Genomic DNA, 18334 nt, shown 5'->3' with positions numbered 1-18334 from the left:
ATGCATTGCCTGATGGAGTGGTGGGAGCGAGAACGGTCAGTGAGTTTAAAGAGTGGTATGATAGACTTTGTGTTTCTCAGGGGTGGACCTCCCCTCGATGAGTCTTGACAGACTTTGTCTTAGGAAGGACCTCCCTCGAAGAGTCTTTTGACTCCTTGGAGGCCTGAATAATAATAATAATAATAACTCACTGCTAGGTGATAATCAGAGTTGTAGATATCTTCAACTGTCATACTAAGCAGTATGTTATTTTTATGTAATTTTGGAAGACCGTAAATCCTTTGGTAGTGTGGTAATAGTTTTTTAATGGCACCTCTTGGGGAGACTATCCTTCACTGTTTGCCATAAGCCTATATGTATTGGCCAATATATATACATAAACTCTTATCACCACCTAATACAAAATGAGGTGTCATTAACACCCTCAAAAATAGAGCAATACGATTTTCTCTGATGAGCACTCTCTCTTAAGAATGAATTACAAATAATCAACAACACATTTATAAACAATAGCTATAACAAAAATACAATCAAGAAAATTCCTCATATTAGAGAGATATCAGAAAAAAATAAACCAAATGATATGCAAATAAAAACTTAATATTACCTTTAAATCCCCCTGCAAAATTCAACTTCTCCAAAGATCTTTCCCCCCCAAAATCCCCCTTGGAATGTATCAAATCCAGTGCATCTACAACTTGCATATATAAAGGTAAAACAGGACATAATTCCAGACAAAAAAAGGAACACAAATGACAAATCAATTTAATAATTATAGGAAATTGCCTTTCTGATCCACCCTGGATACTTGCCACAGAAGTGAAGGGAAAGGCACCTATTACTTATATTATACCAAAAACTATATGCAAATTCAAATGTCCCTAAAAGTTCTAATCAACTACCCTATCTCGGCAGTGATGATGACTTAAAAATATTGATTGCACACATTCATTCCCACATAGCTTCTGTTCCAAGGAGGACACAAATAATTTGGACTTTAGGTTCCCAGCAATGCCCAACTCCCAGATTCTCCAACATGATATGATTCCAACACAAAAAAGAACACAATGACATATCAAACTTAATATGCCATTTTTGTCTACAAATTAGTATCACTTTCAGCTCTTATTTTGGATAATTATGATATCATTAATGTAGCTTTAGTGTTTTTAACTTGTAGTGTTTTAGTGCTTTAGTGTTTTTAACTTGTGGGCAATATGACATAAAAATGTAAAAATATAATTAGTAGCTTGTTTATTTGTGTATACATCTTGAGTTTACACATACTTTATATATATATATATATATATACACACACACACATATAAAATATCTGTGAACTCAAAATTATGACCATAAAATGAGGACTGAAACATTTTATAATTAGTTTATTTTATTTTAAATTAATGTTATTACTCTAAAATGGTAGCAGTTTCCATAAACCCTTTGGTAGTGTGGTAATAGCTTTTTAATGGCATCTCTTGGGGAGACTATCGTTCACTCTTTGCCATAAGCCTATATATACTTGCCAATACATATACATAAACTTTTATCACCACCCAACACAAAATTAGGTGTCATTAACACCCTCAAAAATAGAGTAATACAATTTTTTTACAGGATGATCATAAAGTTGCACAACTGAAAGTTTGAATTTGTACCAATTGTTTCCAAATCGTTATAATCATTCCTTATGCCATAATAAATTTAGTTTAATCCTTTATCCAAGTGTAAGCAAACAAAGTTTGCACCTGAAGTATCCTCAGGACTGAAGCAATTCATAGCAAAGGTGGACCAAGCTCTCATCACTCCTTGTCTCAGTATTTTCCATAATGCAAAGCACATCTCCTTGCAGACATGTATAATGCTATGCATTAAGGGAAGGGCTATTATCCAGACCGGTTTCGACCTTTATTGAGGTCTCATCAGTGGGAGCCAGACCCAGAGGTGGTGATACTAAGGCAGAAGCAATGGAGAGGTCATATTTACTTATACGAGTTGACAAAAGGTGTACCACCTTATTATTAAATTACTCTGGATTTAGAGAAAGATGTTGGAAGTTTATTTTCCACTTGGTTAGACTATAATAAATTTAGTTTAATCCTTTATCCAAGTGTAAGCAAACAAAGTTTGCACCTGAAGTAAATATCAGTCCTGAAGTATCTTCAGGACTGATATTTACTCGTATAAGTAAATATGACCTCTCCATTGCTTCTGCCTTAGTATCACACTTCTGGGTCTGGCTCCCACTGACGTGACCTCAATAATGGTTGAAACCGGTCTGGGTAGTAGCCCTTCCCTTAATGCATAGCATTATACATGTCTGCAAGGAGATGTGCTTTGCATTATGGGAGATACTGAGACAAGGAGCGATGAGAGCTTGGTCCACCTTTACTACGAGTTGCCTCAGTCCTGAAGATACTTCAGGCACAAACTTTGTTTGCTTACACTTGGATAAAGGATTAAACTAAATTTATTATAGTCTAACCAAGTGGAAAATAAACTTCTAACATTCCTTATGCCACTAGATGTTGCCATCATATTATTACAAACTATTGTAGACGGCGAATTCACTGTGAATGTATCGGTGTTGTTCTCAGTGCAGCTTTGTTCATTGTAGAAGTGAAATGTTTTTTTTCCAGCTGCAACGAGTTTTCATTTAGGAAAGTTATTTTGCTAATCATTCTAACATGTGTTACCGAAAACTTTTGTGTACAGCACAGCAGTCCCTCAGAAGTCAATGATAACAAGATTAGTGCAGTGTTTTTGGGAAACTGGATCTGTTACAGATAGGAATCGCTCCAGAAGACCCTCCATTTTGACTGATGATAAAATGCATGAGGTAAAGAAAGCACTGCAGCGGTCCCCAACAAAAAGTCTCAAGAAACTTGTCATGCAATCAATCATCAATGACTTACGGTAGTGTTCAGGAAACTGTAAGATAATTAGACCTTCATCCACATCATGTGCACTCAGTCCATGAACTGATGGACCCAGATAAAGGCAAACGAATAATATTCTGTAGATGACTATGCTCATTCATTGAAGAATGTGATATAGAGATGCTTGTTACAGTTTTCTTCAGTAACGAGGCCTGGTTTTACCTCAATGGGTATAGTGAAAACAATAGGATTTAGTCATGAAAATTCACATGCTTTTCATGACAAAGTTTTGCATTCTCAAAAGATTGGAGTTTGGTGCAAGATGTCACGTTCCACATACTGTTGTATAGTGGGACCCATTTTATTTGAAAAAATGGTGAATAATTACATCTACCAAGACATCATCACACAGTTTGTGGCACTCCTTGATGTCAGCGAATGTCATTGTTGGTTCCAGCAAGACAGTGCCACACATTGAATAGTACCGTACATTTTTTGCAAAATTTTTCGGTGACTGTCTCATCTCATCTAAAAATGAACATTTCAACAGTGATTGAAAACATCAATGTATAGGTGCTTCACAAGGAAGCATCAAACCTGGTAAAAAGAGCTCCAGTTTGCATTCATGAAGAAGGTGGCCACTTTCAAAATATGTTATAAAGAGGTTCCTATTCTTCTTTTGTTATAAAGCTCTGATTATAACCTGTATTTGTAGCTGTTTCATTTTTCATATACTTGTAATTAACCTCAAAAGAGATATGTGTTATTTCTGGGTTGAGCAACTTTACAATCACCATGTATGATATATTATGGCAATGATAAGGAATCTGATATGTAGAAGTAAAGTTCATATGGTTCCATTATATAGGTCCTTCATCAGTGTACATATGGATTATCATGTAAATATCTGATCATGTGGTTTTCATGAGGTAATGCTATCTTGGAAACCTTCCAGAGAAAGCTGACTAAAGCAATGCTGGGTCCTTGAAGATGATGCAATATTATTATTATTATTATTATTATTACCCAAGACCTCATGGAGTCAAAGACTCATCTGGGAGGTCCTTTAATCACACATACTGCTCATCAAATCATGTCTTGAACACACTCAAACTCCTTGCAGACAATACACACTCTCAGGCAAGGCATTCCAATCATTTACAACTCTGCACGAAAAAAAACCTGCCTCTCACTCCCCTACTCACACCCTCTTTATACAGTTTCCAGGGATGACCTCAGGTTCTCCCCTGATCTCCCACTATTTTCTGTAGAACCTCTCTAGCATTGACCTATAACAACCCCATACCAACTTATAGGTCTCTCTATCATATCTCCCCTCTTCCTCCTGTCCACCAGACTCTGCAAATTACATCTTCTCAATCTTTCCTTATACTCGTCATTCCAGATGTGAGAAACTAACTTAGTCAGGCTCCTCTGGACCATTTCCAACATCTCCTCTGGACCCTTTCCAACATCTCTTCGTCCTTCTGAAATCCAGGTGACCAAATCTGGGCACAATAGTCCATGTGTGGCCTAATCAAAGCCTTATACAAAGGAACAAGAATCTCCCTACTTCTACAAGTCAGTGTCCTCTGCATCATTCCCAGAAGCCTTTATGTTGTCTTCACAATTTTGGATACATGTCCCCTAAATTTCGGATCTTTATTCACTATCATCCCTAGATCTCTTATTTCATCCTCACCAAGCATAAATTCTGCATCCCCTTTTTGTTTTCCAAATTTTAAAACCTTACATTTTGCAACATTGAATTCACATCCTCATACCCGTGCCCAATCACTCAATTTATTGAAGTCTTCTTGTAAGGCCACAACATCTTCTCTACTCTTCATGGTTCATCCCAACTTTGCATAATCTGCAAACAACTGAATATCTCCATGCAAATCTTCACCAATATCATTAATATACAAGTTAAACAGTAATGGCCCTAAAACAGACCCCTGAGGCACTCCACTAGTGACTTTCCTGGATATCATTTCCCCATACACAACTTATTGATACCTATCAGATAGCCAATCTCCAATCCAATGCACTAATCTAATATCCAACCCCATCCTCTCTAGTTTGACTATCAACTTATCATGCGGTAATCTATCAAAATCTATCAAAAGCCTTTGCGAAATCCAAGTATATTACTGTGTATCCTTCTCCTCTGTCCAAGGAAGCAGTCACTTTATTGTAATAAGTATATTAATAAAACAAGACCTCCTTTAGCAAATCCATGCTGTCCATCAAAATTAATACCAATGTTGTCAACCCAACTCCATATCCTAGTTCTCACAAGCTTCTCCAAAAACTTAACCACAACACCTGACACACAGATAGGCTAAAGTTTGATGCTTGAGTTCGATCACCTCCTTCATGAAGTGGCACAATCTTGCCCTCCTTCCGCTCCTTAGGCACTTGACCGAGTGTAAGACTTGTATTAAAAAAATTTTTAACAAAATTTAACAAAAATAAAAATTTAATAATGTATTAAAAAAATTTGTTGTCAACTCAACTCTGGATCCTAGTTCTCACAAGCTTCTCCAACAACTTAACCACAAAACCTGACACACAGATAGGCCTATAGTTTGATGCTTGAGTTTGATCACCTCCTTTATGAAGTGGCACAATCCTGCCCTCTTTCCACTCCTTAGGAACTTGACCGAGTGCAAGACTTGTATTAAAAAAACATGTCAAGGCAGGTGTCAACTCCCTGGCACATTCCTTCAGAATACTTGGTGATATATTATCAAGTCCCACAGCCTTATACGAAAGCACATTGCAGGAATGCCACTTTCAGTCCATAGTGAATAGGAGAAGGTATTCAAATAAGATTCAAGATCCTATTCTTTCCAACTGAAAGGAAAATGAAACATCCTTGTGACTGTGTTATGAAAGTGAATGTGTTATTCATGGTAAAAATCTATACTCTGATACGAAGATCTAGTATCGTACTATCCTTTATATCAAGTATTGCAATGATAACTGAAGAAGATTCTTCATCAATACTTGGACTGTAATCACACACAAAATATGCATGCACACACATTCATGGTGAAAAAAAAAATTGGAGCTCTATATATTTGTTTTAAATACCTGTATCATATGTACAGATGTATAGTCCTATTGTTCTTTCTTCATGGTGTATCAAGATTACATTGAAGAGTTTTTCATCACTTGTTGGCTGTAACATCAAGCACACTAATGAAAATATGTAAATCTGCCTGGAATTCTAATGTGGGAAGGAGGGAGACAGGGAAGGAAGGAGACTTTAGTGAAGGATTGATATCAGGAGGTTAGAAGAACAATAAGTTGGAAGCTGATTGAATTTTGATTTCTTTTTTTTTTTTTTCAAAATCCTAACATGACAGCTTTATTTTATGATCATTTCATAATCAGTGATGCAAAACACATGAAAAATCTGCTATTAGGTGGAGGGAAAAAATATTGAATGGGCTATATTTTAGAATAGCAATCAACTATGATTGAAACATTAATAATAAAAATAACTTGGTATCTTAAATAATGTTATAATCTGAGAGTTAATGACAATGATATTTACATATAAAATTTATACAAAATTTTATAATTTTATGTAATTGTAACATATAACATTGTAACATTAATAATTTCATATTTACTTTAAATAATACATTATTATACTTCTGAAAAACTTTAACAAATTAAAAAATTATAGTAGTTAATGAAGAGAACTAAAATACTTCAGCATTAAATAAACTGAAGCTATTTCTCTTTTATCAGTTTTTATGATGAAGATTTTTGCTAATAATTTAAGTTTCTTTTGAATTTCATACATCATATTAAAGCAATTCATTATGATGTCAGGCATTCAAGGAAATAATGAGGTCTTCATATTCTGTAAAGAACTAAAATAGAAATGTAGGTTTATAAGGGAGGGGGAAAATCAGGAACTACAACATGCTGCACAAAATGAACAAACATGCAATGATACATGTCACATGGAAGTAAAATTCATGCTAAGAACACATTTTATCTAAACATTTCCCTTTTTGTATTCATATGTTATATTTTTTGTTTAATTATAAAAACTATTTATGAAACTGTGATTTTAAATGAATATTCAAAAAATCATAAAATGCAATACTTTTTTCCTTTTTGATAACAATTCTTTTTGTTGTTTTAAACTGAAACATAATCATTTTTTTCATTTTTTAACATTTCACAAAGTAGATTTGGAAAAAAAGTTATTCATTTCAGTTCTTTGGATGTCACTAATCTCCTCTGTGATTACCTAACCATAAAGAACTATTGCAAAAGTTAGTATTACATATAGTGCTTAACACATTTATATGCATTGCTATGTTATTAAATTAATGGTATTAAATTAACTGTGGAAAGGGTACAAAGGCGGATAACAAAGATGGTTTCAGGACTGTACAATGTTAGTTATGAGGATCAGCTGAGGGAATGTGGACTGCAGAGTTTGGTGGATAGAAGAAGAGGTGATATGATCGAGCCTTTTAAACTGTTATTATTATTATTATTATTACTACCCCAAGACCTCATGGAGTCAAAGACTCATCTGGGAGGTCCTTTTATCACACACACAGCTCATCATACATGCCTTGAACACATTCAAACTCCTTGCAGACACCACACTCTCAGGCAAGGCATTCCAATCATTTACAACTCTGCATGAAAAAAAACCTGCCTCTTACTACCTACTCACACCCTCTTTATACAGTTTCCAGGGATAACCTCTGGTTCTCTCCCGATCTCCCACTATTTTCTGTAGAACTTCTCCACCATTGATCCAATAACAACCCCTTACCAACTTGTAGGTCTCTATCATATCTCTCCTCTTCCTCCTGTCCACCAGACTCTGCAAATTACATCTTCTCAATCTTTCCTCATACTCGACAATCTAGAGGTCAGAAACTACCTTAGTCAATTGCCTTTGGACCCTTTCCAACATCTCTTCATCCTTCTGAAAACCAGGTGACCGAATCTGGGCACAACAGTCCATGTGTGGCCTAATGAAAACCTTCTACAATGGAACAAGAATCTCCCTACTTCTACACATCAGTTTCCTCCACATCATTCCCAGAAGCCTTTGTGTTGTCTTCACAATTTTGGCTGTGTCCCCTAAATTTCGGATCCTTATCCACTATCAACCACATATCTCTTATTTCTTCCTCCTCCAACAATATATCCTCACCAAGCATAAATTCTGCATCCCATCTTTGTTTTCCAAATTTTAAAACCTTACATTTTGCAACATTGAACTCACATCCCCATTTCCGTTCCCAATCCCTCAATTTATTAAAGTCTTCTTGTAAGGCCACAACATTTTCACTACCCTTCATGGTTCGTCCGAACTTTGCATCATCTGCTAACAACTGAATATCTCCATCCAAATCTTCACCTATATCGTTAATATACAAGTTAAAGAGTAATGGCCCCAAAACAGACCCCTGAGGCACTCCACTAGTGACTTTCCTTTTCCTGGATATCGCTCTCCCATACACAACTTGTTGATACCTATCAGATAGCCAGTCTCCAATCCAATGCACTAATCCAATATCCAACCCCATCTGCTCTAGTTTGACTGTCAACTTATCATGAGTACTCTATCAAAATCCTTTGTGAAATCCAGGTATATTACTGTGTATCCTTCTCCTCTGTCCAAGGAAGCAGTCACTTTATTGTAATAAGTAAGTAGATTCTAAAACATGACCTCCCTTTAGAAAATCCATGCTGTCCATCAAAGATGATACCATTATGGTCAACCCTACCCTGGATCCTAGTTCTCACAAGCTTCTTCAACAACTTAACCACAACACCTGACACACAGATAGGCCTATAGTTTGATGCTTGAGTTCGATCACCTCCTTTATGAAGTGGCACAATCTTGCCCTCCTTCCACTCCTTAGGAACTTGACCGAGTGCAAGACTTGTATTAAAAAAATATGTAAAGGCAGGTGTTGACTCCCCGGCACATTCCTTCAAAATACGTGGTGATATATTATCAAGTCCCATTATTAACAGCCTTATTAACATCTAGTTTACTCAACTCCCCATACACCTCTTGCTCACTTACAGTCAGTCTCTCCTCCCCATCATCAACTGCTCTCAATCTGTCCATGAAGTCACATTCACAAGATTGAAAGAACTTTTTCGTTAATATACAAGAAGGCACGTGCCTGCGTGCACGTGCCTTTTTGTAAGTTCCTTTTGAAAATGGCAACGTGACATTGCCGAAATATCGGAAATATTTATTAAGGTGTAATTTAATTTATATTCGTATCTACGTTGTTCAATTCCTTAAGTGATTTAGTAATGCATAACCAACGTATAAGCCTGTCTACGAGAATAGGATACGTCAGGAGGAATGTTAAGTTCTCAAGGTGGTTTGCCTGCTTGCAGGATGAAAACCCTCAGATAAACTGGGGAGAAAAAACTCTGCAGTCCATGCCCAAGACCGGCTAACTTGGCTATGTCTGAGAAAGATCCTAAGCTCCTTGTGTCAGTGATGGGAATTGAACCCAGGACACTCCTTTCCCAGGCATGTGGTTGCGAAGCACATAGCCACTCAGCTAACTGCATGGACTTAATGCCTTATATTATGGAATCATAAAATCCTTACGTCTACATGTGGATGTTCTCTGCATAAAATTGCTGTAATTCAATGTACTGCCTTCAAATTTTAGAAAAATGTCTCCAAAATTTCAAGTCCCTATTTACATCACACAAAGATTCCCTATCTCCACTACTCTCTACCCTCAAGATATCTCGACCAATCTTATAATCTGTATCCCATCATTGCATCACAAATTTAAAACGTTACAACTGATACACTGAATTAGTGGTCCCACTCATTTACCTATCCACATACACTATTCATGTCCTCATGCAAGGTTAAAAGATCCATTCTATTCCTCCTCATTGTTGTAAGTTTGCAAATTATATAACTTTATAGTGTAACATTCTTTTAATACATGCAAAATATGAGCATCATATCGAAATTACTATCAACAGGAATAAAATATGTAACCCATAAATTGAATGGAATTTGCAAAGCCACTCTGTACTGCACTTTACAGGTTTTGGCAATTATTATTATTATTATTATTATTATTACAACTGGACCCCTATGAAATCAAATTCTCGTGCTAACATCTTAAACTTCAAGTGCAAATATGTGGCTTCAAAATCTTTTAAAATTCTTATTATTGTTATTATGAGGTTCTTCCAGGGAGTCCAAGGACTCACTGTTCTTCTATGTCACAGAACATCTTTCAAATCTCTTCTTGAACACATTCACCAAAGATATGGTGAATGTGTACCAAGCAAATGGGGGTGTGAGTTCAATGTTGCAAAATGTAAGGTTTTAAAATTTGGAAAACAAAGATGGGATGCAGAATTTATGCTTGGTAAGAATATATTGTTGGAAGTAGAGGAAATAAGAGATCTGGGAGTGATAGTGGATAAGGATCTGAAATTTAGGGGTCACATCGCCAAAATTGTGAAGACAACACAAAGACTTCTGGGAATGATGAGGAGGACACTGACGTGTAGAAGTAGGGAGATTCTTGTTCCATTGTATAAGGCTTTGATTAGGCCACACATGGACTATTGTGCCCAGATTTGGTCACCTGGTTTTCAGAAGGATGAGGAGATGTTGGAAAGGGTCCAAAGGCGACTGACTAAGGTAGTTTCTGACCTCTGGAATATCGAGTATGAGGAAAGATTGAGAAGATGTAATTTGCAGAGACTAGTGGAGAGAAGGAAGAGGGGAGATATGATAGAGACCTACAAGTTGGTAAGGGGTTGCTATAGGATCAATGGTGGAGAAGTTCTACAGCGAATAGTGGGAGATCAGGGGAGAACCAGAGGTCATCCCTGGAAACTGTATAAAGAGGGTGTGAGTAGGGGAGTGAGAGGCAGGTTTTTTTCGTGCAGAGTTGTGAATGATTGGAATGCCTTGCCTGAGAGTGTGGTGTCTGCAAGGAGTTTGAATGTGTTTAAGACCCGGTATGATGAGATGTGTGTGAGATAAAAGGACCTCCTAGATGAGTCTTTGACTCCATGAGGTCTTGTTTAATAATAATAATAATAATAATAATAATAATAATAATAATAATATAACAAAAAGGGTTTCCATAATGTATTTGGAAGAATGATATATCCTTTGAATGTAAAATATCCGAGTTCAATTTTCATCATGAGAAGAAGAATATCTTTATTTGGAATTTTTCAATTGAAGGTGAGTTAGCTGATCTCGTACAGAGTAGCAGGATTTTTTTTTTTACTTCCATAAACCCTGGTTTTTGTATTCCACATACAAGCAATCTGACCAGGAAACACATATAACTAACAAAAATACTATTAGTAGGTGGAATATGGTATAAGTGTCTACTGGTGAATTGTGTAGTATATTAACAGATGATAAATGATAAGATATGTAGACAATGTGTGTGTTCTCCATATGGCTTCATAGTCCAGATATATTAAACTCTTTCCTCTTTTTCTCTGTCACCTCATAGTCTACATCCAAGAATCCTGTTTATAATAGAAAAGGAAACTAGATACCCATCCTAGATACATTAGTTACACACCTTTGAAATAGTAATCTCTCTCTCTCTCTCTCTCTATCATTGTACATGGAAAACCTACTCACACAGAGAAATACATTCACAAATTTTCCCATTATCCCTCCTCTTAACAATATGGCATCATTAAAACTGTAACCAATAAAGCAAATTTGCAAATTTCAACAGGACTTAATGATATATATAACACCTTCCTATCCAATGGCTACAGTTCCTGCAGAATTAAAAAATACCCCCCCCCCATCCAAAACCTTTTCCTCAAAAGAATTCTAGGAATGACATCACCATTCCCTAAGTCCAGGGTACATCCAAAAAAAAATAGCCAGGTCCTTAAAGAAATACAACCTTTCACAGCTTTTAAGCCCTACCTGATTATATTTAAGCCCTACCTAAGTATATTACTGTGTATCCTTCAACTCTGTCCATGGAAGCAGTCACCTTATTGTAATAAGTAAGTAGATTAATAAAACATGAACTCCCTTTAGCAAATCTATGCTATCCATCAAAGATAATACCATTGTTGTCAACCCAATTCTTCATCCTAGTTCTCACAAGCTTCTCAACAACTTAACCACAACACCTGACACACAGATAGGCCTATAGTTTGATGCTTGAGTTCTATCACCTCCTTTATGAAGTGGCACAATCTTGTCATCCTTCCACTCCTTAGGAACTTGACCGAGTGCAAGACTCGTATTAAAAAAATATGTCAAGGCAGGTGTCGACTCCCAAGCACATTCCTTCAGAAACGTGGTGATATATTATCAAGTCCCACAGCCTTATTAACATCTAGTTTACTCAACTCCCCATACACCTCTTGCCCACTTACAGTCAGTCTCTCCTCCCCATCATCAACTGCTCTCAATCTTTCCATGAAGTCACATTCACAAGATTGAAAGACCTTTATGAACTGCTCATTAAGTATCTCCTCCACCTCTGCAACAGCTGTCTTTATACCATTTTCTCCAATCAATGTCATCCTTCCATAATCATTCTTTCTTTTGCTGGCTACATATCGAAAGAACTCCTTAGGATTCTTTTTGGCTTCATTAGCTAACTGCTGTTCATACCTCTCTTTAGCTACCCTCACCAACCAAGTCACCCTCCTTACCTGGTCTTTGTAGACCTCATGGAATTGGTTATTTCTACTTCTCTTATGCTGCCTCCACAATGCCCTTTTTCTCTGTATCGCATGCATCATATCTATTCATCCATTTCACACCTACCTTATTTAACCTTCTCACCCTTGGAATACATTTAGACATTGCATCTACTAGATAGTTTTTGAAAATCCTCCAAGCTGCATTGATCTCTTTTCCAGCAAATTCCTCATTCCATGCTACACCTTCAAGCTCTCTTTTGAGCTCTTCATAATCACCCCCCCCCCCCCGTAGTTCCACATATATCCTTTTCTTACAGAGGTCCTCACACTGCTGGCAACCACAGGTAATCACTTCATGGTTACTCTCATCAATTGGTTGGTGATTTGATACTTCATTTATAATTACATCCTCTGATGAGATGACCAAATCCAAGACCCTCAATCCTCGTGTGCCCTCTGTTACATAATGTCTGAGGTAGTTATCCCTCACAAACTCAAGAAACTAATTTTCTTTACTTCTGGTTGCTATCTCATTATTCCTGTCTATATTGCCATAATTAAATATTCCATAATGATGGGTCATGCATTAGATCTTCTGGGAAAAAACTACCATGCCCATCACAGTAAATTTTAACTGTGTTTGGAATCTGCGATGCCCTCAGAAATTAACTCAATTTTAATTAATATGGATGCAAGAAACTTACTAAAATTTGGGAAACATTAATTCTGAGAGATTCCAATTTATAATCCAGGCCTCCTACAAATGCCCATAGAAGCATTTATATCCCCAACTACATAACATAGGACTCTAGTGTTATATCCACGTATTTCATTTACTATTACATATTGCCTTTGTGTGTGTGTGTGTGTGTGTGTGTGTGTGTGTGTGTGTTACAAGTGTTAGTTTGTACTTCCTGAAGATGTCTCAGTTAGTGAAACAAAATATTGGAAGAATTAAAATATTTTTTAAATTATTATTATTATTATTTTTATTATTATTTGATACCTCCAGGGAGTCCAAAGACTCATCAAGGGAGGGGACGTGCTCTACAACCCTGTCTCCACTACTCAATCCACCAGCTAACTGCAACTACACCAACGCCATCTACCGCCGACCACCACCACTAGCATTTCGAAAGACAATCACAAACATCCTTGACCACGGCGAGATTCGAACCCACAGCCTTTTGGCTGGAGAGCAGATACGCTAACTACTTGGCCAGCCTGGCTGGCAATTTATTATTTCCCAATGTTAATGCATTGGGAAATAATTAAATTCCCAGGGTCATCATTGGGCCCACCTAAGCTTTCAACCTTCGCTACCCAAAATTGAAGTTTTTATTGTGTGAGAATTATGATTCTATTCTGTTGGCTTTGAGATTCGCCCGATATTCATTTTGTAGTACGTGGCCTTGTATTACAAGAAATCTCTTAAACATTAGTATTCACTATCTTATTTTATTATTATTATTCTTTAGGCCTCCAACGAGTCAAAAGACTCATCGCGGGAGGTCCTTCCTAGGAAACACAAGTCTATCAAGACTCATCGTGGGAGGTCCTTCCTAGGAAACACAAAGCCTATCATATCACTCCTTAAACTCACTGAACATTCTCACTCTCACCACTCTATCAGGCAATGCATTCCACAGTTCAACCACCCTCCATATAAAGAAACCACTCCTCATGCTCTTGCTCACAGTTTGCTTTCATAACTTCCAGGGATGGCTCCCCCTTGTCATCACTCCTTCCTGCTGTTCAACCAAGCAAAAGTACATACATCCCAGTTTCAACCCTGTAACTGCCTCTCAACAGCTTAAAAGTCTCAATCATATCATCTCTCCTTCTTCTATCCACCAAACTCTGCAGTCCACATTCCCTCAGCTGATCCTCATTACTAACATTGTACAGTAATGAAACCATCTTTGTTATCTGATTTTGTACCCTTTCCACAGTTAATTTATCCGCTTCTAATCCTGAGGACCAAATCTGAGAACAGTAGTCTAATTGTGATCTGATCAGGGTCTTATACAATGGAATGATAATTCTTTTATCTCTGAATGTCAGCGTTCTTCAAATTATTGCAGCAATCCTCTGTGTTACCTTCACCACTTTTGCAATGTGTCCCCTGAATTTCAGGTTTCTATCGATCATCAACCCCACATCTCTTGTATCCTCTACTTCCTCTAATATAGCTCCTCCAATAGAGTATATGCAGAGTCCCATCAATGTGTTCCAAACCTCAAGACCTTACACTTTGTTGTATTAAACCGATACCCCAATTCATTTGCCCATCTGTCTAGCTTATTCAAATCCTCTTGCAGGACTACCATATCTGCACTATTACTAATAACCCTTCCCAGCTTCACATCATCTGCAAACAACTGAATGTCCCCCTGCAAAACACTGACAATGTCATTGATATAAAGGTTAAACAATATAGGTCCCAGAACTGATATTTTATATTACTAAAACAAGAGTGCCTCTTCACAAATCCATGTTGACTCTCACAGATAACATTACCCTCATCTGCCCAATGTTGTATATGGTCCCTAACTAATTTCTTAACAACTACTGATGACACACAAACTGGCCTATAATTAGACACTTCCAGTCTGCTACTGCTCTTATGCAATGACACTATCTTACCTTCCTTCCATTTCCTGGGCACCTTTCCCATAGCTAGACTTTCATTGAAATGCCAGGTCAAAGGAGCTGTCAGTTCTTTAGCATATTCTCTCAAAACTTGTGGAGAAATACCATTGAATCCCATAGCTTTACTGACATTCAGAGTACTCAGTATTTGGAACAAGCTCTCCTCCTGCACCTCTAAACCTTGAACTTGCCCTATCCCTCTAGTATTAAAATTTACTCCTCCAGGATGAAATACACCAATAAAGTGTTCAGTGAACAATTCTGCTATGTGCTCTGCATCAGTCACTCTATTCCCATTTTTATCCCACAATCATTTCTCCTCCTACTGGCGACATAGCTAAAAAATTCAATAGGATTTTCTTTGGATCTTAAGGCCAATCTCTTCTCATATTCCTGTTTTGCCTTCCTTCCTTACCATACTAGTCACTCTCCTGGCCTGTGTCTTATATTCTTCATGCATCTGCTCTTCACCTGTCTCCTTATATCTCTTCCATGGCCTCTTTTTCACATGCAGCTACTGTTGAATATTGTTTGTCACCCACTTTACACCAAATTGTGTCCCCTCCACTTGTGGAATACAGCTTACTATTGCTGCTAACAAATATTCCTTCACAATTTCCCAAGCAATAATGATATCCAGGCCTTCCAATTCCTCCCTTCATAAAACTTCCCCAAGTTGCTGTCTAAGACTATTATAATCCCCTGCCTTATAATTCCACATATATTCCTATCTCTTTGATACTCCTGTATATCAATTCATCTTCCAAGTCAAAACCAAATGGTCACTCTTTCCAACTGGTGGAAGATATGTCATCTCAGTTATTATCAACTCTTCTGATGCTATGACCAAATCCAAAACACTTGAACCTCTTGTTCCCTCTATTGCATGTTGTCTAAGACATTTTCACTCATGAATTCTAGAAATTCCATTTCCTTATTGCTACATGCGTCTTCCTCTCTCCAATTTACACTGCTGTAGTTAAAATCTCCCATAACAATCATCCTTCTTGCACTTGCCAAGCTCAACTGTCTAAATATCTCCTGGTCCCCACCCTCTGTGCTCCTTGGTTTGTAGCAACCCCCCCCCCCACTAAATATCCTGTGTTGCCCATCTCTACCTCACACCATATGCTTTCAAAATCATTAGTGTCACTGCCTTCCAAAGCCTCCATTCTTAGAGGACATAAGTCGTCACTTATCATAAGCAGTACTCCACCACCTCCACGCTTTCCCTTCCTATCCTGCCAAAAAATGCTGTACCTTGCTACTTCTATTTCTGTTATTATATCCTCTTCTGTCAACCATGTCTCAGTGATCTCAATAATCTTTGGCCAGGCTGATGCTATCAGCGCCACCAATTCCTCTCCTTTATTCCAGATTCTCTTGGCATTATATAAAGCATAAAAATGCCACTGTTTCTATACCCAGCATTATCCCCTCTAGACTCCACTGGGCTCAGCGCTACCTGATGTCATCCCCTTTCTCCCAAGTACCCATTCCCACAAGAGGCCATCCCTACTACTATCCACCTTGGGCATTCTATTTTCCCTGCATTGACACACTGACTCATTCAGAAAAGCAATCTCTCCAGATGCCTACGTCCTTCCTCATTCAAATGCAAGCGGTCCCTCGCATACAATTCCTTTCTGTCCTCAAACACCCCTCCAAGCATCCACATATTCAAATCCTCTTTTCTGGCACATTCTAGCAATTCTATTATTCAATATTACTGCTCTTCTGCTCAGCTCATCACTATCATACCTAGGCAACACGCACACTATCTTTCCTCTTTGCATCTTCTTTCTTACTACCTCAAGCAAGAATCTCATATCTCTCACTGCCCAATTTACATTACTTCTCAAGTCATTTGTTCCTACCATCACAATCATCTCATCCATCCTTTCACTCCTCTTAATTGCCATAGCCATACTTTCTATCGTTCCTCCAGGCAAACACTCCTCATGCATCCTATCTTGCACACCACTGATCATTGAGTCCCCATACATTACACCTCTTACCACCCTGTTATTCGATTGCTCCCATGCATCCCTCACTCTCTCCTCTAACACTTCTTCTCTGTGTTCCCCTACTTACCTGACTTTTTGAAATCACTCTATCCATGGTTCCGTTCTCCCTTGCATTCTTCTTCTTCCCTCTCTCTCCTACTGTTTCCATTCTCTCCTCTTCTATCATTCTCATAACTCTCTTTCATTCCCTCTCTTCCACTGTTCCTATTCTCTCCTCTTCTATCATTCCCATATCTTGCTCTCCCATTCCCTCTCTTGCACTTATTCCATTCTCTCCTCTTCTATCATTCCCATACCTCTCTCTCATTCCTTCTCTTCCACTTATCCTATTTTCTCCTCTTCTATCGTTCACATTACCCTCTCTTATTCCCTCTCTTGTACTGTTCCTATTCTCTCCTCTTCTATCATTCCCAAACCTCTGTTTCATTCCCTCTCTCCTACTGCTTCCATTCTCTTCTCTTCTATCATTCCCAAAACTTTCTCTCACTCCTACTCTGATTCGCCTTGCATACATCTCTTCCATTCTCCTAATCTCATCTTGCATACTTCTCATCTCATTCATAAGACATATCACCTCTTCTTTCAGCTCATTTTTCCCTCTCTGCAAGTTAGTCACTCTTACTCGCTATTTCATTTACCCAATCAAAACCATCTCTGTAAACTTCACAGTCATTCAAGCCTTCCACACTCCTGACTCTTATTTTCTCTTTCATACTTTGCTTGTTATTCTCTCCTATCACACTGCTCATCTCCTGCTTGTCATTCTCTCCTATCACACTAGTTGTCTCCTGACATTCATTTCCTGTTAGCCATTGTACATTGAAGGTAGGTAATCAGAGGGTAGGGTTGCTTGAGTGCCAAAATAATGAAACTATTTCTCTGTGTGTGTGTTTTTAATGTTTTTAATGTTTTTAATGAACATTATCTTCTTTGATTTATCATTATGACTACTTGATTTTAATTATAATAATAATAAAAAAATTGGATGAAGGGAAATGTTTCTGAAATTTTAAAATTCTAAAATATCAGGTATCTATAAAACAAAAATTATCATGCAGCAGTCTAAGCATGCCT

At 37.5% G+C, this 18334-nt stretch overlaps 1 protein-coding gene across 1 annotated transcript in view; it reads right to left on the bottom strand.

The window, feature by feature from the left end:
• LOC150100847 (voltage-dependent calcium channel type A subunit alpha-1-like) overlaps positions 1–18334 on the bottom strand; it is a 1659894-nt gene that overhangs the window by 145736 nt on the left and 1495824 nt on the right. The window lies entirely within an intron of this gene.

Source organism: Typopeltis vanoorti, chromosome 12 (genome assembly GCF_054136105.1).
Source record: "Typopeltis vanoorti isolate ZY-2024b chromosome 12, IOZ_Tvanoo_1.0, whole genome shotgun sequence".
Taxonomy (NCBI): domain Eukaryota; kingdom Metazoa; phylum Arthropoda; class Arachnida; order Uropygi; family Thelyphonidae; genus Typopeltis; species Typopeltis vanoorti.
Note: the sequence above shows the minus strand (reverse complement) of the source record. Positions and strands in the feature narration are given on the sequence as shown.